The 24552-nt window shown below is 37.1% G+C and overlaps 1 long non-coding RNA gene across 3 annotated transcripts in view; it reads right to left on the bottom strand.

The window, feature by feature from the left end:
• Nucleotides 1-24458, bottom strand: part of LOC104650946 (uncharacterized) — a 313310-nt gene extending 288852 nt beyond the window's left edge. The window contains exons 1-2 of one of the 3 annotated variants that reach the window (XR_012515011.1): nucleotides 24210-24458; nucleotides 5024-5133 (exon numbers count right to left, since the gene is read on the bottom strand). This is a non-coding gene — a long non-coding RNA (uncharacterized LOC104650946). The remainder of the gene's footprint in view (nucleotides 1-5023; nucleotides 5134-24209) is intronic. The other 2 variants (XR_744526.3, XR_012515012.1) reach the window with 2 other exon arrangements.
• Nucleotides 24459-24552: the final 94 nt, after the last annotated feature.

Here is a 24552-nt window from a genome sequence, read left to right as displayed (position 1 = left end):
TTTTTTTGTTTATTTTTTATTTTTTATTTTTATTTATTTATTTATTTTTTGAGACGGAGTTTTGCTCTTGTTACCAAGGCTGGAGTGCAATGGCATGATCTCGGCTCACCGCAACCTCCGCCTCCTGGGTTCAGGCAATTCTCCTGCCTCAGCCTCCTGAGTAGCTGGGATTACAGGCACGTGCCACCATGCCCAGCTAATTTTTTGTATTTTTAGTAGAAATGGGGTTTCACCATGTTGACCAGGATGGTCTCAATCTCTTGACCTTGTGATCTACCTGCCTCGGCCTCCCAAAGTGCTGGGATTACAGGCTTGAGCCACCGCGCCCGGCCAATTTCTTTTTAATGATAATACCAAGTGCTGGCAAAGATGTGAAGCAACTGGAACTCTCATACATTACTGGTGGGAATTCAAAACTACAGCAACAGTAATCAAATTAGTGGTTCCTAGGGGCTGGGATTGGGGAAAAATGTTAATAGTTGTTTATATTCTGTGTGCTGGCAATACAGGTTCATGCTTTGTTTCCTGTATTTGTTTATTTTTAAAAATTTCCTCCAAATAAAAATTTTTTTAATGAAGAAATATATACACTGTGCTAGATAGTCTCCATTTGCCCTTCCAAATAAATTTACTATCTTTCTTTTTTTCTGTTTTGTGCCCTGCGAGGCCCTTCCTGTTGGGTTAGGCACTAGCAGGAGTGAGTGGCTGAGAAGAGAAAAAGGTTGGGGTATTTATTCCTCCGGCTCCCTTCCTCAGGCAACAGGATGGCAGTGGCTGACTTTCCCTACAGAGGGCCACAGCTCCTGTCAAGGTATCTTCTACAACTACAACTTTAGCAAGAAACAGCCATCAAGTTCTTGGATTCTGGTTACCACTTCCTTTTCTCGTTCCTGTGGCCTTAATGATCATGGCTCCTAGCAGTTGCTATCATTCCTTGTTAATTTCCCTTAACATAGCTCATACCTTCGTAAATGGTCCCTTCATTAAATTTTTCTCAATTATCTAATTTGAGTGTGTGTTTTTTTATGTTATATGCTAATACCTTGCTAACTCTAGGTGCTACATAATTTGAATCAAAAAGATCTTTCTTCTGAAATCTTTAACAAAAGCTCATCAAATTAAAAAGTAGAAATTAATTCCTTGACTAAAAGGATATGCCATCAACTGTAGCACATAATTATCTATCCATCCATTTTAGCATTAGGTAGCCAGACAAAGCTGTTGCTACTTATATACCTGGGCTGCAGTATTTGACCATTCTGTTTGGCCACAGAATTATAATAATCAATCAGTGCCATATATATATATAATATATATATATTATATATGTGTGTATATATATAATTATACATATATATATAATTATACATATATATGTATATATAATTATATATATACACACATATATAATATATATATATACACATATATATAATATATATATACACATATATATATATTTTTTTAATGGCAAAACATGCATTGTACTCTAAATATGTTGAGTATATTGCTCACTAAATTTCACAATATAACCTTTATTATCACTTATAAAAGAAACTTTTCCTATGCTTAACTACTTTAAAAAACAAAACAGAACATTACACTGCATATCATTCCTCCCCTCTGTTTTGGTTTTGAAAAGATTCAGAGCAAAAATTATGATCCAGCTCTAGAAAGTATGTAAGACCTGGAAAGACAGTGTTTGTGTACTACCCTCATTCTCTGCTATGTATTCTTTTTCCTAGTCTTATTTTTCCTTAAATTATGTTTCTTTATTTTCATATATATAATATAGTTGCACACATATACATATATATTTACGTGTATGTATGTGTACATATATATATCTGCATGTGTATTTTTAAGGCACCTTAAATTCTTTCTGGCCTAGGCAGCAATATAAAGAGTACAAATTTATAGTTTCTTGACAGATGATTTCTATTAACTAAAAGCAAGAATATAGTTTAGCCATATTACTATTTAATCTCCATTTTATTAATGTAATCTAAAGATTATCTGGCCCAGAACTGTTCTAACCTTAAAATTTGTGCCCTTTACAAACTGTCTGCCCCTCTGAATATAAGTAACAGGTTCACTAGGTCTCCTGTCCGCATATGCTGAAAGAATCTTACATAATTTCAATTACTGTAAAGAATATTAAAATATCTGAAATGATTGGCTAAGTAATGACTAGCTTTCTTCAAAAAAACACATTTGAAGCATAAGAATGTATTGACTAACAACACAAACCCTTTAGTCAGACTGTCTGGGTTAACCCAATTACTAGATGTGGTAATTTGGACAAGTTACTCAAATTCTTTGTCCCTCAGTTTTCTCATCTGAAAAATGGAAAAGATAGTAAGAAAGTTGTGCAGATTCAATGAGATAATACATAAGAACAGAAACTGTCAAAATGAATATTAGCTACAATTATAGTAATAAAATACTTTTCCTGGAAAACATCTTTCCTAGAACTATCATAAAAATGATGATGATTTTCAAGGATCCAACTCAAAGCTTATTCAGAGCAAAGCAATGGTAAAAATTCTTCATGAGTAACAAGCAACATAAATAAAAAGTCACCACTTAAATTTTTTCTATTTATGTTCATTTCGTCAAGCCACTAATTCTACAGCTACTTAAGTTTATACTAGGCATTTGTTCAAAATGCACCATTAGATAAGGTGACTAAATCCTGTCAAAACTTTACCAGGAGGTATGTGCCCAAAGTAATGGTATTAGTCCATCTTACCTAGTTAAACCATTTTTTTCCTGTTAAACTTGGGCCTTTATAACTGATTGCTTCCATGTTGCATGTTTAACAAATATAAAGTCATTCCTCTTCTGTAGTCTCCTGGAGCTGGTTGATGCCATTGACATCAGCTGGTAAGAGGTGATTGTATATATCTTTTATTAACTCCATTATTCATATTTACACTATGGAAATCAACAATCAGGTTTTTTGTTTTCTTTCTGGAGAGCCCTTTATTAAAGTGACATTATCAGCATGTCACTGCTCCTAGTCTAAATGTACCAGCCTTCACAAAGTCTCAGAGTTAGAATACACGCAATAACTTTTATAATTGTAGAATACATCAAGAGCAAGTATTAGAGGCTATCCTGATTTGCATTTATCAAAGAAAGGTGGTGTTTTAAAAAACAACAAAACAATTGGGTTTCTATCTGGAAGACTCATATTTGTGAATCTAGCTTTTTGTTCTGGTTTAAAATGTGAGCATAAATCTTTTCTGTTGCAACAGTAACTACTGTCAGGATGCTGTTTGATGATTCCTTACATCAAATTAACTTGAAAATATTGATACATGATGTAAGTACCCTTAGAAATTCAGTCTGATTTATTCAAGTTTAACTATAGAACATTTTATTTTGTTCTGGAAATTCTATAAAGGCATTCTGCCAAAAGCATTAAATATTTGATTTTACTTGTTAAGATTTGTAGGAACTCCTTTAAATTTATTATAAAAAATAACAGCTACAGCAACACATTTTCCCCTTTCATTAAGGTAGTGAAAAAAAGAACTTTAAGAGCTTTTCCATAAAAATGCTCTAAAATATTCCATTAAAATTAAAAGGCAACTGCCATATCACACGTGGTCAGATTTAACTATTCAAAGTTATTTTAGGTATATCAGCCCCCAAAGACCAAACTACCTGAGAGTCCAGCTGTGTTCAAAGTAGACACGGATCTACAGAATTCAACCTCTACAGCAGGATAGGACTGGTACAAAGAGTTGTTAGACCAGAGAAGAAAAGAAGAATTCTGAGTCAATATTAGTATTCTACTCCCTGAAAAGACTCACTTGATTGTAAGATTATTGTTAAGGAAACAATCATCCCATGATGATCAGGGAGAAATCTATGATAGAGCAAGGAGCTTAGAACAAAAGCCCAATTCCAATAGTAACAGCCATGTGATCCCATGCCAGTAATGGTAAATTGAGAATCTTAGTAACAGATAATTTTCTAATTGTGAGAAATAATTGCATTTCAGTTGAGATCTTAAACTCTCATTATTACAAAAAGTATCTTTAAAATGCTACAACCATATGCATGTTTGTTGTTAACTATTATACTCCTTCTGGTATGGTTCTCCTTGCCTAGTTTTGTTTTATAACAATATTTATGCATTTTAAATATGGTTCAAACATTAGTGGCCACAAGGATACATAACTCCATGCATAAGTAACTTAATAATGTATTTCTTTTTTTTTTTTTTTTTTTTTTTGAGACAGAGTTTCACTCTTGTTACCCAGGCTGGAGTGCAATGGCGTGATCTCGGCTCACCACAACCTCCACCTCCTGGGTTCAGGCAATTCTCCTGCCTCAGCCTTCTGAGTAGCTGGGATTACAGGCACGTGCTACCATGCCCAGTTGATTTTTTGTATTTTTAGTAGAGACGGGGTTTCACCATGTTGACCAGGATGGTCTCGATCTCTCGACCTTGTGATCCACCCACCTCGGCCTCCCAAAGTGCTGGGATTACAGGTTTGAGCCACCGCGCCCGGCCTAATGTATTTCTTAGGGTGGTCTGTTATACATATATTTAATTAGCTTTGGAATCGGATCTTTAAATATTTGTTTTAATGTCCCAAATATCAACAAATAAAAGTACCCTACATTTTTCAAGAATTTATTATTGATTTTGTACTTAAATCTATTATCGTTTACCAGTATCCTTGTTAGGATCACCCAGAACCCCAACAAACTAACATAAGGTACTTTCACCTAAGTACCAGATGCTGATGTCTTTGGAATCTTATTTTTTGATATAAAAGAGAGTTATGGAAAAAAAAGGTAAACTAATAACCAGAATTTTTTAAAAAAATATGGACATAATAAGACAGTAACAAAATTAACAAAAAAAAGACTTGTCAATAATTGTTAACATTTTACTTTTTGAACCAGTGTTAGACACAGGATGTGAGAGCAGGAGTATTTTTGTTTTATTTGCTTTGTTTGTTTACAGTCAAGTAAGAAGTATAGGGCTTGAAACTATACATACCTGGGATATAATTCTGACTCCTCCATTTGCTTATTTGCTTGATCCTGAGAAAGTCACTCAGCTTCAAGTAACATCTGTTTCATCAGACTTCTTTTCAGGCCCATCAAATACTGAGAAAACAAAAGTAACAGACATAACTTTCATGACCTTATTTACATAAAAACCGTGCCAATGCTTAAAAAAAGGCAATAGTAACTAACATTGGATTAGGCCATTGCCTTTCCATGGAATACCCTTGTTTAAGAACTTCTCAACCTTTGCTTTAGAATGATTTCTTACTGTTAAATATGGCTATAATGTTAATCCTAAAAGTGAAGGATTTCTTCAAATGCACACACATCATCAGTACTTGCTTGCAGGCTAGTGGCCATTGGCTTTTCTTCCACCTAAACGAAGGAAGGAGCTGTTTCTAGTCTACTTGCCTACTCATTTACTGTGAGCTCAACTCTGTTACTTGGAAAGCTGCCATACATTTATGAGAGCCTAAGGGATATTAGATGATTATCATCCTTGTCTTGTTCCCTCCCACCCCACCAAATGCCCTGGCAAGGTTGCCGCACCTGGACACTGATTTCCCTGCAGAGTCCCTTGTTACCAGAATTGTGGAAAACTTGGACTGAGTTCAGAGAAGAGCTACTAAAATGGTTAAATGACTGAGGGGGCCAATTTATAAGGAACTCAGAAATGTTTGGTTAAGTGGTAATTACCCTTAAAAAGGTGTGGTGAAGGGCATTAAGTTTAAATTCCAAACCATACTTGGCAAGAGGCCTCCTTTCAGGCAGCCTCCACATTCAGAAATATTCTGAAGAAGGAATAGAATCTTACTTTTGCTTGAGCCTCCAACTCTTTCATAGGCTGCTTGGGTGGTATTCACACTCAAGTGTAGTAACCTCTATAAACAAGCACAGAAGGCAACACCACTAATGCAAAAAGCTCGTTTAAGACAAGTGAAGACTGCTTAAAGGAAAGTTTTCTCAGGAATCAGGAAGAACAAGCCTTGGCTGTGAAAAGCCAGTCCCTACATCCCAGTTAAGCACCTATCACACCCCACACAGGCAATATCTGCTTGATGGGTGGTGTCATTTAATAAGAACTGCGAGCTGAGTCCAAAGTATACACGTCTGTCTAAAATACACTGCTAGACCATTGATTCCATTTACCTGACAAGAGTTTCTACTTGACCAAAGAGGAAAACCTAAGAACGGCTATAATAGTCAAGAAAGCAGAATGAGAAAATTTCTTATAACAGCATTTTCCAAAATGTCTTCCAGGTGATGTCAGTATGTGTTATACAAATTAAAAAAGAAAAGAACCTAAAAACTGGAATAAATGAAGTTAAACCTTGTATGTTTATGATGTGTTTGTTTTTGTTAACAGTAAAACCCCTCAGAGCCATTAATATGCCAAAGCCTACCGTGTCTCACTAAGAAGAGTAGAGTGTATACTATACTATTTCCTAAATTTAGATTAAGCATGGAGTACTTTATTCTGTAAGCACAGGACCTTTGTATTCACAGCCACTTCCATAATACCTTTTACAATGCTGATATTCAGTAAATGAGCAATGAAAATGAATGAGTCAGTCTAGGCTAGAACCCAGGTCTTAAATCACAATCTACTCCTCTTTCCACCACATTCATATTCTAGTTACTCTTTACTTACAGTGAATCTTTTCACTCTATATAAATGAAATTAAATTTGTTAACCAGAAGCAGACTGATCTGAAACTACTAAAGCTCAAGCTTGCGGGCTTCTCATTGGGCTTCCAAGTCCCAAGAACTAAGTGTGTATTTACAGTGCTGCATCTACTTTTTACTTAAGGAGGCCTCAAAAAACTGTACAGCCTTCATGTTCTGCACAACCAGCTACTACCATATACAATGAAAATAAGTTTTTACCAAATGTATAAGTTGTCATTGAGATGACTGAACTGAAATTACTGATGTACTATGGATGAAAATACACTTTCGATTACTCTGGATTCATCTTTAAGAGATTTCATCTGTGTAACTGAAATGTAGATTCAAATAAGAAATAATTCTGAGTTCATTCTTTCTATACTCTTCATAATTATGTTAACTTCAATGATCTCACTTCTTTTTTTTGTCTGAGAAGGCATCTCGCTCAGTCGCCCAGGCTGGAGTTCAATGGCATGGTCTCGGCTCACTGCAATCTCCACCTCCCAAGTTCAAGCAATTCTCCTGCCTCAGCTTCCCAAGTAGCTGGTACTACAGGTATGCACTACCATGCCTGGCAAATTTTTGTATTTTTAGTAGGCATAGGGTTTTGCCATGTTGCAGGCTGGTCTCAAACTCCTGACCTAAGGTGATCACCTGCCTCGGCCTCCCAAAGTGCTGGGATTACAGGCGTGAGCTACCGTGCCTGATCCATCTCACTTCTTATATGCCTCTTAAGGTGTTTATCACTTCTACTATTGTTGTTTTTTTAAATAGGCACTTTGCCCAAAATAATCTTTCTTCCAATCTCCCTACCCTTCAGTATATTAAGACTATAAATACCCACTATGAAAACATCACATTGTAAATATTTCTATAGTTGGAATTCTTTCTGCAGACGACCAGACACTTCTGAATCACTTTTTTCTATGTAGTAGGGACTGACATTTATAAACCTGAATCTATAGTGGTACAATCTGGTGTTTTACTTCAATTCTTTAAAAATTCCAAGTATATGGACCTTGTCTTTTGAAATATCCTGTTGGCTGCCTGAGATAAAATAATTTCCAGCCTAATCTTCAACTTATCTGCTAACCAGTTGACATTAACCCTTCAAAGTCATATCTCATTATTTAATACAAATGAAAAACACTTTATTCCAGAACATTAAGTCAATAACATTAACAGACTGACCTTTGTAATTCATTTTTATCATGACTGATAAACCAGTTTAAGCTTTCACTATAGATACCCAAAGCTTTGCAGATTCCTTCTAGACTATTCATAATTTAACAAGATATTCTAACAACCACACACAAAAACATTACTTCCAACCTCTTTGTGTCTTAGAGCAAATCAGGGTTTTACTTCCTCATTTTTCATATCAAAAATTACAAAATTACAAGACTGAGCACAAAGGCCATAAGTTTTACCTGCCTCTCTTTCCTTCTCCAAGTCGGTAACTATGAAAATATGCTGAGCCTAAAATAGCAGTTGTGTACTGCCAGGTTAGCCTTAGTCATTTCCAAGCCAAAGGGGAATTGACAGATACCCCCTTTACAAGTCTAGTGTTTGTAAATATCAAATGAAATGACTTCATTCAGTCAATTATTTCTGGAGAAAGCTGGCAGAATAATGTGGTAATTAAACTGAGGACTGATGGAAACTATCAAACAGGAGAGCTGTTTTGCCTGGCAGTTCTAGTTAATGCTTTTTATGTGTTTTCATTTTTTAAAAATGTTTGAAATACTAGTGCACTTAAGAATTGCCTCTTCATTGTAACACCTATTTAATATTTCCAGTGAAGACAGTATAAGTAAAAGAAAGAATAAACTCAATTTTCTAGTATCTTCCTAGCATCGGTATGATTTCCTTATTTTAAGTACGGCAAATTCTGAAATCAAAACTCAACTGTATTCAAATGTAAGTAGAACATACCCATATCCCAAAGCCAGGCGCAATATAGTCAAGACTCAATTGCCTGGGTGCTTGGTACTCACGTCATACTGAATATGCTATCTACAGCATATGTTTGCCCAGTCTAGTCTAGTCTTCCTTAGGCTCCTCCAGCTGGCCACTAGCTTGATTCATTCATCCATCCATTCACTCATTCATTTAACAATATTAAGCCACCATCTCAAGCACTGTTTCTAGTTACCTGTAATGCAGCAGTAAACAAAAGTACTTTCCCACATATCTCTCCTGGCTACCTAATAGTTAGGCACTCAGGGACAAACAAAAGTTCTAACAAGAACAAATTGGAATCTAAAAGCTAATGGAAAGACCTCTGAATGCTTCCAGAAGGAAAAATGAAAGGTATTAAATTACTTACAGCTCTTCGTTTTTAAGTGATTTACCTATAAATAACCACCGTATGTCCCAGTTTTTGATGAATGGATACAAAGGTTTAAATAAGGGAAACTTTTAGGCCATTGGTAACAGTCTGAGCAATGGATTAAAAGAAGTTGGCAAAAATTTAGAACAACTTAGAAAAACCAAGCCAGAAAATTTCAAGGTAGAGTAAAACAAAGAGTTAATAACTAAAAACAGCTTCTGCTATACTTCATAAATATTTCTCATTTTTGATTATTAGAATATATGATATTTCTATCATACACTTAATAGTACATGACAGATAAATAAGCATACTGAATAAATAAGCATATTCTTTTGAAAATGTAAATATTACGGGGATGTGGAGTTAAGGACCATTGGACATTCACATTCTCTTCATGTGAGCTACAAAAAATTTAATGAGATGTTTGTCACAGTTCTCAGCAAACTTCAAAGTAATAAGAAAGCAGACAGTAGTAATTACAATTGTAGATTCTGAAGTTATACTGCTCAAGTATTCAAGAGCTAGTATTTGAATTCTAGCTCTATTACTAGCAAGCTGTGAAAGCTTGGAAAACAAACTTAATCTCTTGGTGCCTCAGTTTCCTCACCTATGAAATGGAATAATAGTTGAAACCTATGCTGGGACTTGCCCTTTTGACCAAAACTGAGTAAGTAACGGGGACTGAATGTATGTTGCCTTCTAAAACAACCCAAAATAAACAAACAAATAGAATGACAATAGTTTTCAAGACACTACTGGATATCAGGCAACCAAGGACAGTCATCTCTAAGAGATGAGAAAAAAAATGACGCAAGACCTATGATTGCCCGAGTTGACTACCTTGAGAGTTCTCAGACCACAGCATGTGGCGAGGAAGGGATCGGATAAATCCTAGAGAACTCCTCCTACATGAGGAGGTGAAGCTCAGACTGCAAGAACAAGGAAACTAGAATTTGTATGATAAGGTATCAGAAAGGAGTGAGCTGCATAGAAGAATAATCATGGAGACCAGCAGAAGGTCTCCCTCAAGGTGATCAGCACATGCAAGTGAGAAAACTGTATGAGCCAGATTCTATGGTTTGAATGTCTGTCCCCTTCAAAACGCATGTTAAAATTTAATTGCCAGTGTAATGCTATTGGAAAGTAGAGCCTTTATGAGGTGATTATGTCACAAAGGCTCCATCTGCATGGGTGCTTTAATGCCTTTATAAAAGCCATCCAGGAGTGGGTTCTCCCTTGCTTGGCCCTTCCACTCTTCTGTTATGTAAGGAACAGTATTCCTCCCCTTCAAAAGATGTCGCCTTCAAGAGCTACCTTGGAAGTGAACACAAGGCCATTACCAACACCAAACCTGTTGGCACCTTGACCTTATACTTCCCAGCCTCCAGAACTGTGAAATAAATTTCTATTATTTATAAATTACCCAGTCTATAGAATTCTGATATACCAGCACAGAATCAGATAAAACACCAGGGAAAGAACTATGCAAAAACACCAAATCAGGCATAGTGCCTGTTTCCACCAATCAGACTGGAAATCTTCCCTATTCCCAGAGCATTTGATTCCGTATTCAGAAGATTCTTGCCTTAGTAGCAGGAAATAATTAGTCCTTGACTAACCATTGCTCTCGTTGTCACAAATTCTAAAATCAAGACTAAAAAGACTAATAAAAAAGAAAAGAGAGAAGATTCAAATAGATGCAATAAAAAATGATAAAGGGAGATCACCACTGATCCCACAGAAATACAAACTATCGTCAGAGATTACTATAAACACCTCTGTGCAAATAAACCAGTAAATCTAGAAGACCATATTCCTGGACACTTACAGCCTCCCAAGACTAAACCAGGATGAAGTTGAATTCCTGAATAGACCAATAACAAGGTCTGAAGTTGAGGCAGCAATTAATAGCCTACCAACCAGAAAAAGTCCAGGACCAGACGGGTTCACAACTGAATTCTACCAGCGGTACAAAGAGGAGCTGGTACCATTCCTTCTGAAACTATTCCAAACAATACAAAAAGAGGGACTCCTCCCTAACTCATTTTATGAGACCGATATCATCCTGTTAACAAATCCTGCAGAGACGCAACTAAAAAAAGAAAATTTCAGGCCAATATCCATGATGAACATTGATGCAAAAATATTCAGTAAAATACTGGCAAACCAAATCCAACAGCACATCAATAAACTTATCCATCACGATCAAGTCAGCTTCATCCCAGGGATGCCAGGCTGGTTCAACATCCCAGAATCTATAAAAGTAATCTATCACATAAACAGAACCAAAGACAAAAACCACATGATATCTCAACAGATGCAGAGAAGGCCTTCAACAAAATTCAACAGCCCTTTATGCTAATAACTCTCAGTAAACTAGGTATTGATGGATCGTATCTCAAAATAATAAGAGCTATTTATGACAAATCCACAGCCAATATCATACTGAATGGGCAAAACCTGGAAGCATTCCCTTTGAAAACTAGCACAAGACAAGGAGGCCCTCTCTCACCACTGCTATTCAGCATTGTATTTGAAGTGCTGGCTAGGGTTATCAGGCAAGAGAAAGAAATAAAGCATATTCGAATAGGAAGAGAGAATGTCAAATTGACCCTGTTTGCAGATATTGTGATTGTATATTTAGAAAACCCCATCATCTCAGCTCAAAATCTCCTTAAGCTGATAAGCAACTTCAGCAGTCTCAGGATGCAAAATCGATGTGCAAAAATGGCAAGCATTCCTACACACCAATAATAGACAAACAAAGAGCCAAATCATAGTGAACTCCCATTCACAATTGCTACAAAGAATAAAATACTTCGGAATACAACTAACAAGGGACGTGAAGGACCTCTTCAAGGAAAACTACAAACCACTGCTCAATGAAATAAGAGAGGACACAACAGATGGAAAAACATTCCATGCTCATGGTTAGGAAGAATCAATATCATGAAAATGGCCATACCCAAGGTAATTTCTATAAATAGATTCAGTGCTGTTCCCATCAAGCTACCAATGAGTTTCTTCACAGAATTGGAAAAAAACACCTTAAACTTCAGATGGAACGACAAAGGGAGCCCACATAGCCAAGATAATCCTAAGCAAAAAAAAAGCAAACAAAAAACAAAGCTGGAGGCATCACGCTACCTGACTTCAAACTATTACAAGGCTACTGTACTCAAAACAGCAGGTACTGGTACCAACACAGAGATACAGACCAATGGAACAGAACAGAGGCCTTAGACAGAATGCCACACAACTATAGCCAAAGCTGAAACTTGGTAGGATATGGCTACCCAGTTTTCCCAACATTTATTAAACAGGGAATCCTTCTCTGCATCTATTGAGATATCATGTGGTTTTTGTCTTTGGTTCTGTTTATTTGCACAGAGGTGTTTTATAGTAATCTCTGATGGTAGTTTGTATTTCTGTGGGATCAGTGGTGATCTCCCTTTATCATTTTTTATTGCATCTATTTGAATCTTCTCTCTTTTCTTTTTTATTAGTCTGGCTAGCAGTCTATCTATTTTGTTGATCTTTTCTAAAAACGAGCTCCAGGATTTATTTTTTGAAGGGTTTTTTGTGTCTTTATCTCCCTCAGTTCTGCTTTGATCTTAGTTATTTCTTACCCTCTGCTAGCTTTTGAATGTGTTTGATCTTGCTCTTCTAGTTCTTTTAATCATGACATTAGGATGTCAATGTTTTATCTTTCCTCATTTCCCTCGTGGACATTTATTGTTATAAATTTCCCTCAAGATACTGCTTTAAATGTGTCCCAGAGATTCTGGTATGTTGTGTCTTCGTTCTCATTGGTTTCAAAGAACATCTTTATTTCTGCCTTCATTTCAGTATCTATCCAGTAGTCATTCATGAGCAGGTTTAGTTTCCATGTAGTTGTCCAGTTTTGAGTGAGTTTCTTAATCCTGAGTTTTAATATGATTGCACTGTGGTCTGAGAGAATGCTTGTTATAATTTCTGTTCTTTTGCATTTGCTTATGAGCATTTTACTTCCGATTATGTGGTCAATTTTAGAATAAGTGCATTGTGGTGCTGAGAAGAATGTACATTCTGTGGTTTTGTGGTGGAGAGTTCTATAGATATCTATTAGGTCCACTTGGTCTAGATCTGAGTTCAAGTCCTGGGTGTCCTTGTTAATTTTCTGTTGTGTTGATCCATCTACTATTGACAGTGGGTGCTAAGGTCTCCCACTATTATTGTGTGGGAGTCTAAGTCTCTTTGTAGGTCATTAAGAACTTGCTTTATGTATCTGGGTGCTCCTGTATTGCGTGCATATATATTTATGATAGCTCTTCCTGTTGCATTAATCCCTTTGCCATTATGTAATGGCCTTCTTTGTCTCTTTTGATCTTTGTTGGTTTAAAGTCTGTTTTATCAGAGACTAGGATTGCAATCCCTGCTTTTTTTTTTAACTCTCCATTTGCTTTGCAAATCTTCCTCCATCCCTTTATTTTGAGCCTATGTGTGTCTTTGCAAAGCCAGAACACCTCTTCTCCTCCAAGGGATCACAACCCCTCACCAGCAAGGGAACAAAACTGGATGGAGAATTGAGTTGTGATGAATTGACAGAAGCAGGCTTCAGAAGGTGGGTAATAACAAACTTCTCCGAGCTAAAGGAACATGTTCTAACTCAATGCAAGGAAACTAAGAACCTTGAAAAAAGGTTAGATGAAAATCTAATGAGATTAACCAGCATGGAGAAGAACATAAACAACATGAAGGAGCTGAAAAATGCAGCACAAGAACTTTGTGATGCATACCCAAGTTTCCACAGCCAAATCGAAGAAAGGATATCAGAGATTGAAGATTAACTCAGTGAAATAAAGTGAGAAGGCAAGATTAGAGAAAAAAGAGTGATAAGAAATGAACAAAGCCTCCAAGAAATATGGGATTATGTGAAAAGACCAAATCTACGTTTGATCAGTGTACCTGAAAGTGACGGAGAAAACAAAACCAAGCTGGAAAACACTCTTCAAGATATTAACCATGAGAACTTTCCCAACCTAGCAAGGCAGGACAACATTCAAATACAGGAAATACAGAGAACACCACAAAGGTATTCCTCAAGAACAGCAACCCCAAGGCACATAATCCTCAGATTTACCAGGGTTGAAATGAAGGAAAAAATGCTAAGGGCAGCCAGAGAGAAATGTCAGGTTACCCACAAAGGGAGGCCCATCAGACTCACAGTGGAGCTCTCAGGAGAAGCCCTACAAGCCAGAAATAGAGTGGGGATCAATATTCAACATCCTAAAAGAAAAGAATTTTCAATCCAAAATTTCATATCCAGCCAAACTAAGCTTCGTAAGTAAAGGAGAAATAAAATCCTTTACAAGCAAGCAACTAATTAGAGATTTCATCACCACCAGGCCTGCCCTACAAGAGCTCCTGAAGGAAGCACTAAACATGGAAAGGAACAACCAGTACCAGCCACTGCAAAACCATACCAACTGTAAAGACCATAGACACTATGAAGAAACTGTATCAACTAACGGGCAAAACAATGAGCTAGCATCAAAATGGCAGGATCAAATTCACAGATAACAATATTAACCTTAAATGTAAATGGGCTAAATGCCCCAATCAAAAAACACAGACTGGCTAACTGGATAAAAAGTCAAGACCCATTGGTGTGCTATATTCAGAAAACCCATCTCACAGGCAAAAATAAGACTTTTTTTTTTTTTTTTTTTTTGAGATGGAGTCTTGCTCTGTTGCCAGGCTGGACTGCAGTGGCACAATCTTGGCTCACTGTAACCTCCGACTCTTGGGTTCAAGTGATTCTTCCGCCTCAGCCTCCTGAGTAGCTGTGACCACAGGCACATGCCACCACACCCAGCTACTTTTTGTATTTTTAGTAGAGATGGGGTTTCACCATGTTGGCCAGGATGGTCTCAATCTCTTGACCTCATGATCCGCCCATCACTGCCTCCCAAAGTGCTCGGATTACAGGTGTGAGCCACTGTGCCTGGCCAAGACAATTTTCAAGAAACTTAACTGTATCTCAGAACAAAGCTCAAAAATATTTATAGGAAAAACAAAAATAGCAACCAACAAGGTAAAACTGACAATGTCCTGAATCAAACAAAAGACTACCAGTCATGCAAAGAAGTAGGAAAATATAAATAATGAGTAAAAAGATCAATAAATTGAAATGTACCTATAACTAACAGTCATTAGAATCAGCAGACATGTATATTAATATTTGTCATTCTTGTATTCCATATGTTAAAAAGTTATAAAATACCTTAAATCAAAGATATAAAAAATATCTAAATTGAACATCTTTAGATGAAAACTACAATGTCTATAATAAAAAATATACTAGATGCTATTAATAAAAGATTAGACACTAGAGAAGAAAATATTTAAAACATTAGTGAAGTTAAAGATTTAGCAATAGAAACTATACAAAATGAAGCAAAGAGAGAGAAAAAGATGTTAAAAATGAAATGAACATCAGTGAGCTACAGAAAAACTTAAAGTAGCTAGCATGTAATAGAAGACCCAAAAGAAGAGAAAAAAAGAAGGAAAAATGGAGAATAATGCATTTAAAGAAATAATGCTCAGAAAAAATTCAAATTTGATGAAAACTACAAAGCTGGACATTCAAGTATCTCAAAGAACCTCAAGCACAGAAGGCAAGGAAGGGAAGGAAGAGAAGGGGAGAGGAGGGGAGGTGAGGGAAGGAAAGAAAAGAGAGTGAGAAAGAGAGAAAAAGAAAAAGAAAGAAGGAAAGAAAGAAAAAAGGAAGAAATCAAGCAAGCTACACACTACACCATGGTACATCATATTCAAATTGATCAAAAACAGTGATAAAGTAAAAATCTTAAAAGACAGGCTGGGCGCGGTGGCTCAATCCTGTAATCCCAGCACTTTGGGAGGCCGAGGCGGGTGGATCATGAGGTCAAGAGATCAAGACCATCCTGGTCAACATGGTAAAACCTCGTCTCTACTAAAAATACAAAAAATTAGCTGGGCATGGTGGCACGTGCCTATAATCCCAGGAGGCTGAGGCAGGAGAATTGCCTGAACGAGGCGGAGGTTGAGGTGAGCCGAGATTGTGCCATTGCACTCCAGCCTGGGTAACAAGAGCGAAACTCCGTCTCAAAAAAAAAAGAAAAAAAAGAAAAAAAAAAAATCTCAAAAGACAAAGAAAAAAACAATCATTATGTATGAAGGAGCAAAGATGAGGATGATACAAATTTCTCATGAGAAACAATGCAAACTAGAAAAGTAGAAGAGTATGAAGTAATAAAAAAAAGTCAAACCAGAATTTTGTATCTAATGGAATGTCTTTCAAAAACCAGGGCAAAACAAAGACTTCTCCTATAGACAAAAGTTGAAAGAATTAATCAACAGCAGACCCACACTGTAAGAAATGCTAAACAACAACAACAACAACAACAACAACAACAACAACAACAACAAGCCTGCCAGGTAGAAGGAAAATGATGCCTGATGGAAATATGAATCTACACAAAGAAATGAAGACTGCAGAAAATTTTATCTTCATGTGTAAATATATATTTTTACTTAAATCTGCTTAAAAGTTAACTTACTATTTTAGCAAAAATAATAACATTGCAGTGTGGATTTTAAGATATATGTATAAGTAAAAGGTATGAAACAAGAGCATAAAGGCTAGGAGAAAAAAAGTGGAGGTATACATTTAAAAGGTTCTTATGGTACATGTGGTATAATATTACCTGAATATAGAGTATGGTAAGTTAAAAACACCTATCAGGCCGGGCACGGTGGCTCAAGCCTGTAATCCCAGCACTTTGGGAGGCCGAGGCGGGTGGATCATGAGGTCAAGAGATCGAGACCATCCCGGTCAACATGGTGAAACCCCGTCTCTACTAAAAATACAAAAAATTAGCTGCGCATGGTGGTGCGTGCCTATAATCCCAGCTACTCAGGAGGCTGAGGCAGGAGAATTGCCTGAACCCAGGAGGCGGAGGTTGCGGTGAGCCGAGATCGCGCCATTGCACTCCAGCCTGGGTAACAAGAGCAAAACTCCACCTCAAAAAAAAAAAAAAAAAAAACACACATACCAAAACCTCAGAGCAATCACTAAAATAACAAAGAGTACAGTTAATAAATTTACAAAGGAAATAGATACAGTCATTAGAAAAAGGCAAGAGGTAAAAGAAACACCAATTTAGCAAAAGAAAGTTACAGTGGCTATATTAATATCAGACAAAGTGGATTTCAGATCAAAATTGGGGGGGAGAAAAAATCATTTCATTATGATAAATGAGTCAAAGAATCAAGACATACAAATACATTCATTCACCTGTTACTATTATAACTGAGTTTCAAGATATATGAAACAAAATTGAGATAACTGTAAGAAGTAATGCATAAAACTACAGTTATTATAGGGTACTTCTCATCTTTCAATAAACAACAGTACAAGGAGTCAAAAAATGAGTAAGGATATAGAAGACTTAAAAAATCTAATCAACCAAAATTGACCAACTTGTTACTAATAGAATGATCCAGTTAACAACAGCAGAGCACATTTTCACTTCATTTGAATGCAGAACATTTTTAAAGGGTAACTATATTATGAGCCATTTAAGAAGCCTTAATAAATTTAAAATGATTCAAATTATCAAATTAAATTTTTATGACTGGGATCTAAAAATAAGAATCAATTAATAGAAAGGTCTCTAGAAAATCTCCAAAATATTTGGAGACTAAATAATAAAATCTTAAATAATCCATGACTCAAAAAATCGAGGAAATAAAAAGAAATTTTAAATTTAATGAAAATTAAAACATAGCATACCAAATTCATGGGATGCTGTTACAGTGACACTTAGTGAAAATTTTATTGCATTAAGCACTTACTTAGAAAAAAAAGAAAAGTTTTAAATTAATGACCTCAGTTTCCACCTTAAGGAAACTAGGAAAAGAAGAGCAAATGAATTCCAAAGAAAGCAGAAGAAATACAACAGTAAAGATTAGAGCAGAAATCAACAAAATATAAAACCAATAAACAATGGAAAAGTTCAACAAAACCAAAAGCTTGTCACTGATAAACCTCTAATGAGAGTGACAAAAAAAAAATTTAGCCGGGCGCAGTGGCTCACACCTGTAATCCCAGCACTTTGGGAGGCCGAGGCGGGTGGATCACGAGGTCAAGAGATCGAGACCACCCTGGTCAACATGGTGAAACCCCGTCTCTACTAAAAATACAAAAAAATTAGCTGGGCATGGTGGCACGTGCCTGTAATTCCAGCTACTCAGGAGGCTGAGGCAGGAGAATTGCCTGAACCCAGGAGGCAGAGGTTGCGGTGAGCCGAGATTGCACCATTGCACTCCAGCCTGGGTAACAAGAGCGAAACTCTAGGTCTCAAAAAAAAAAAAAAAAAAAAAAAAATTTTTAAAGAGAAAACACACAATTAACCAGTATCCGTAATTAGAGAAGCTAAATCACTAAAAGTCTAGAGATACCAAAAGAATAATAAGTATATGAGAGGTCTCCACGCCACCCTCAGGTTTGATGATTTGCCAGAAAGACTCATAGAACTGAGAAAAGCAGTCATACTCACAGTTACAGTTTATTACAATAAAAGGATTCAGATTAAAATCATCAAAGGCAAAAGACACAGAGGGAAGAGTCCAGGAGAAATCAGGTGTAAGCTTACAGTTGTCCTCTTCTAGCATATTTGCATGGACAACACTTAATTCTCCCAGCAATTGTGTGTGACAATGCGTACTAAGTATTAATTGCTAACCAGGAAGCTCATTTTGATATGTGGGGTTCTTATTGGGGAATCAATCACATACATAGAGATCACTCACATAACTGGTTTTAGCTACCCAATCTCCAGCCCCTCCAGACATCAAACTGATACAGGATTACTCAGGAAAACACACAAAAACAGCCATTTACTGTAAATCACGTTGTTAGCATGAACTATCTGGTAAGGCCAAAAGCCCCCAGGTATATAAAAATGATCTTATCAGGTAGGATATTCTAAAAGTTTGGATCTTTTCTACTAGGAGCCAGACAAGAGCTAGTCTTTTCCTTAGCAAGTGCAGGGTTTGAGCATCCCAAGCCCACTAGCTCTTTACTGCACAATAAAAGAGTATTATGAACAACTTTATCCCAATACACTGAAAAGCTTGGATAAAATGGACAAATAAGAGAAAAAACACCAAAGTCACACAAGAAGATTATGTGAATAGCCCTGTACTATTAAAGTTATTAAATTTGAATTAAAACTTTCCCACAAAGGAAACTCCAAATGACTTCTCTGGTAAATTCTACATCAATGGTACAGCCTGCCAAAAAATTTGAGAGACTATTTCTCAACTTATAGCATCAGAGTATTACCCTGATCCCAAACCAGACAAAGACATTACAAAAAACAGAACTACAAAGATATCCCTCATGAACACGTAAAATTTCTAAATAAAATACAATGAAACCCAACAACATATAAAAAGGATAATATATCATGTCTAAGTGGAGTTTATCCCAGAAATACAAAATTGGTGTAACAGTGGCCATTCAATGCAACTGACTATATTAACCATCTGAAAGAGATAAATCATATGATCACCTCAATAGACTCAAAGAAAGCATGCATCAGAATCTATTATCCGTTCTGAGAAACGTTCTCGGAAAACAAGAAACAGGAATTTCATAAGCTGATAAAGGGCATTAATAAAAAATCTGAAGTTAACATCACACTTAATGGTGAAAGACTTCACGTTTTTCCCCTTGTGATCAGAATCAAGTCAGGGTATATGATCTCGCTTCTTCTTTTCAACATTGTACTGGTCGGTCTAGCCAGTGCAATAAGGCAAAAAAGGAAATAAAAAGCAACTAGGGGGCCGGGTGTGGTGGCACGCGCCTGTAGTCCCAGCTACTCAGGAGGCTGAGGTGGAAGAATTGCTTGAACCCAGGGGGCAGAGGTTGCAGTGAGCCGAGATTGCGCCACTGCACTCCAGCCTGGCGACATAGCAAGACTCCGTCCGGAAAAAAAAACAAAACAAAAAAAAAAACAACTAGGTTAGAAAAAAAGAAAAGATGTAAAAATCTTTATTTGAAGACATGATTGTCTATGTAGAAAATCCAATGCAATCCACCAAAAAATGCTATTACAACTAATAAATGTGTTTATCATGGTTAGAGGATGCAAGGTCAACAATATGATTCCATTTTATTTCTATATTGTCTTAGTTCATTTGGCTACTGTAACTAAATATCTTGGACTAGATAATTTACAAACAACAGAAATTTATTGTTCAGTTCTAGTGGCTGGGGAGTTCAAGACCAAAGTGTTGGCAGATTTGGTGTGTGGTAACGGCTTGCTCTCTGCTTCAGAGATGGAATCTTGATGTTGCATTTTCACATGAAAGGAGCAAGCAGACTCCCTCAAGCTTCTTTTATAAGGGCACTAATACCATGCCCATCGTGAGAGCAGGGCTGTCATGATCTAATTACCTTCTAAAGGCCCTACCTATTAATACTGTCACATGAGGATTAAGTTCCAGAATATGAATTTTATGAAGTATACCAAAATTAAGACTGTAGCAGGTATAAACAACAAACTAATAAAAAATTGAAATTAAATATAACACTATTTATAATAGCATCATGTTATTAATTACTTACAATAAATCTGACAGATGTCCAAGACCTATTGTTTTGAGAGTCCAGAGCTAAACTGGGGTTGTAGTACCATAGTGGCTTGCAACCCTGACCTTACAAGAAATGAATGGAAACTAGATATAGGTGTTTACAGAGTGCCTTTCATGGGATACTTCTTTTACCTGATGGGCAGCCTAGTTGTCTGACCCACAACCAGAGGGGCCCTCACAGGGGAATGTTGTTTATACTGGCAGACACCACTGTGGCTCTTGTCAACCCACATCCACTCTATGCCTTTCTGACCGCTGATCTGGCACTGGGAGTCCAATCTGTGTTTCTCTGGGGCAAAATTTGGTCTGGGATAGCCCCTTGTTCTTCAGATGGAAGGCACAAATTCAATACGCCACCACAATAAGAAGTAAGTTCAAAGATTTTTACTTACAGATCCTGGGTAAGTCAGAAAGGCAGTCCTATATCCCCAAGTCTCAGGTAGAAATGAAGAGTCAGGCAAAGGAGGGGGACAGGAAAGGAAGAGAGGCAACTGGCAGTACATATAAGGAAAGGAGATAGGTCACTTTACATTCCAAGATAAATGCTGGTAAAGTAGGGAGCTCAGTCTGTAGACAGAAGAGATGAGAAATTTTAATCAGTGCTGTAAAAGTTATAAAGAACATAGAAATGGGCAGGTGCTACTTAGACAGGGTGGTCAAAGAATATCTATGTGAATATTTTTGGCCAAAATGTAAAGAAGCAGGAAGAGCCAGCCAGACAAGGGAAAGATAATAATTAAAGGACAGCATTTGGGAACACCCTGATTAGGCAGTGGGGCAGGGAGTAGTAGAAGAGTCTAGTGTATTCTAAAACCCCAAAGAATGCCAATTTGGCTGGATTATAGGGAGTGCAGAGTAAAGGGAAAGACAGCCTAATGATCACATAAGAGAGGTAGACAGGGGTCAGATCATGTAGGATCATGCAGGAACTGGGATTTTATTCAAAGTGTGCTGGGAAGGCATTTTACAGTTTCGACCAGGCTACAGGCATGATTAGTTTTAATTTTTACTCTAGTCGCTCTGATGGCGAATCAACTGGAAATATTATCACATAGATTGTCATAGATGGTCCCCTTCCACAAACACATAAAAATGCCAAATACTGTATAACATGTTCTTATTTATTTAAACAAAAAATATATATGATAGAGCTTAAAAAAAGAAAGCAAAGAAGATGTAGAAAGAGGGGTCTCTACCTAGAAATAAGTCCTGGGGATTGGGATTCCTACACATAATTTGAATACAAGATTGTGAAATAAAGCTGAGAGTCTAGAAAACATAGACCATGTGATCACAGAAGATTAAAAAAACTCTAGGCACAGTGGCTCATGCTTGTAATCTCAGCACGTGGAGACCCAGTTGGGCAAAATGCTTGAGCTCGGGAATTCAAGACCAGCCTGGGCAACATGGCAAAACCTCATCTCTACCAAAAAAATATGTAAAAATTAGCCAGACATGGTAGTGAGTGCCTATAGCCCCAGCTACTGTGGAGGCTAAGAAGTGGGAGGATCCCTTGAGCCCTGAAGATAGAGATTGTAGTGAGCCAAGACCATTCCACTGCACTCCAGCTTAGGTAACAGGGTGAGACCCTGTCTTTAAAACAAAAAAACTTAAGACTGTTGCTTTGGAAAAGCAGTAAGGACGCTTGTTATCTGTAATATTACTATTATTATGTTTTAATTTACATAATCAAAAAATACATCATAGAACTTAAAAGAAAGCTAAAGACATGTAGAAACAGGGATTCTAACTAAATATAGATCCTAAGGACTGGGATTCATACACATATTTGAAGACATTGTTGAAATAAAGTTGTGCATAATTTGTATATATATAAAGGCACTTTAAAAACTGACACCTGAGTCCTGTGTCGCATATGGGGGTGGGGCCCAAGATCCAAATTTACAGTAGCAGCTGAAAAAAATTAGCATAAATCTGGTTTAAAACAACGAAAATTTTAGGACCAAAAAAACCAATCTGTAGAGATACTTTGTCAACCCAGGGAAGAGAAGGTTTCTGCAGAACAAAGAACTTTGAAGACAAATTCCACTCAAATATTACACATCATTTGAAGAAACCAGCCACCATGAGGGAGAGCCAACAGAAACAACAAACAGGAGATTCAGAACCTAGCAAACTGAAAATTTTAACTTTATACAGATGGATTTTATTATATTTTACTATGTCACTCTTGCTTTGGTTCTCATTAAGGACCAATGCAAGACCTTTTAAAATATCCTAATTTACATCTCTATTACGATCACAGATAATTTTTGAAATTCCCCTAGAGTGAACTAAAGAACATTTATGCATAAAATTCAACATGGGGCGCACAAGGTGGTTTGTTATTAGATAAATTAGACGGCAGTTGCCTGAAAATGGGAAACTAAATTAACTACCAGATTGCCACTGATCCCCATCTACTACTTTGGAGCTAGATAATCTATAACTTGAATGTATTTAGTCTATGTTCAGAAACTGGAGGGAACCGCCTTCTCCAGTCCTTTTGGATGGCATTTTAATTGTTTAATGTTATGAAAAATGAGTACGCATTTAAAATGAAGCATCTGCAGCATCCCCAAATTTCAGAAACCACTTTAAGTTTAAAAGCTCAGATGTACATAGGAAATTCCAAACATCCTTCACTTTTTTATCACTTACTAAACCTTAAGTACTCATTTCAACTTTTTTCTTGACGTGGTGTTTCATTTTGCACTTTATTCCTTTCATTTTGTTTAAAAATATCAACACACTAAAGCCAAAAGTATTTTAAAATGTAAGCCAAGATGAGGTGTTCTGTTGTTCTTATTGCAAAAATAGTGAAAGAGAACCATGAAAAATAGAATAATTAGGTCTCTTTTAAATCATCCTGATCTACGTGCATTTTGACAACGCTTGCATCTTTTAATCTTTGCAACCCTACTTCAAATGAGAAAATGGGATCTCAGAGAGGTTAATGTTCAAGGCAGAACCCGAACTACTGTATTAGGACTCCCTGCAGGATACTAAGAAATGCTTTCCCATCCCCCAGCGCCGACATTTTACAATGTCTTCTCTAAATAGATTTAAAGGGGCGACATTTATGAAATCCCGTTCGGGCGCGGTGGCTAACACCAGTAATCCCAGCACTTTGGGAGGTCGAGGCGGGCGAATTAACTGGGGTTAGGAGTGCGAGACCAGCCTGGCTAAACCGGTGAAACCCCGTTTCCACTTAAAATACAAAATTTAGCCAGGCGTGGTGGCGCGCTCCTGTAATCCCAGCTACTCGGGAGGCTGAGGCAGGTGAATCACCTGAACCCGGGAGGCGGAAGCTGCGGTGAGCCGAGAGAGCGCCACTGCACTCCAGTTGGGGCAACAGGAGAGAAACTCCGTCTCAAAAACATAATAATAATAATGATAAATATAATAAAATCCCTTAGGAGAAAGGTTACATATTAGAATCATTCACAAAGGAAACAACCCACAAGCAAAAGAAATCTGAGAGACGCACCGGCCTGCGAGAGACCTGGTTATGCCTGTTCCCTTCTCGTTCATTATACCCCACTCCTTTTCAATGTTTCTTCATCCTCAAAATCCTAAATCTTATCATTTCCTTGGGTCAGTCTGAAAGACGCCTTCAGCGCACTGCACACTTCCAGCCCAACACTCGGACTTCCGGGCAAACTAAGAGTCACACAGCGCGCTGCTCCCGCCCCACAGGCACAGGACCCCAAAGGCACTTTGCGCTCCCGTTTCCACCACCGACTCGTAGCCCCTTCCCAAATACCTGTTTATCTCCACCCTCATCCCCATCGCCGTTTCCCCCTTTAGCTTCTGAAGCGATTAACCAGTAA

The sequence above is a fragment of the Saimiri boliviensis genome, chromosome 19 (assembly GCF_048565385.1).
Source record: "Saimiri boliviensis isolate mSaiBol1 chromosome 19, mSaiBol1.pri, whole genome shotgun sequence".
Classification (NCBI taxonomy): Eukaryota; Metazoa; Chordata; class Mammalia; order Primates; family Cebidae; genus Saimiri; species Saimiri boliviensis.
Note: the sequence above shows the minus strand (reverse complement) of the source record. Positions and strands in the feature narration are given on the sequence as shown.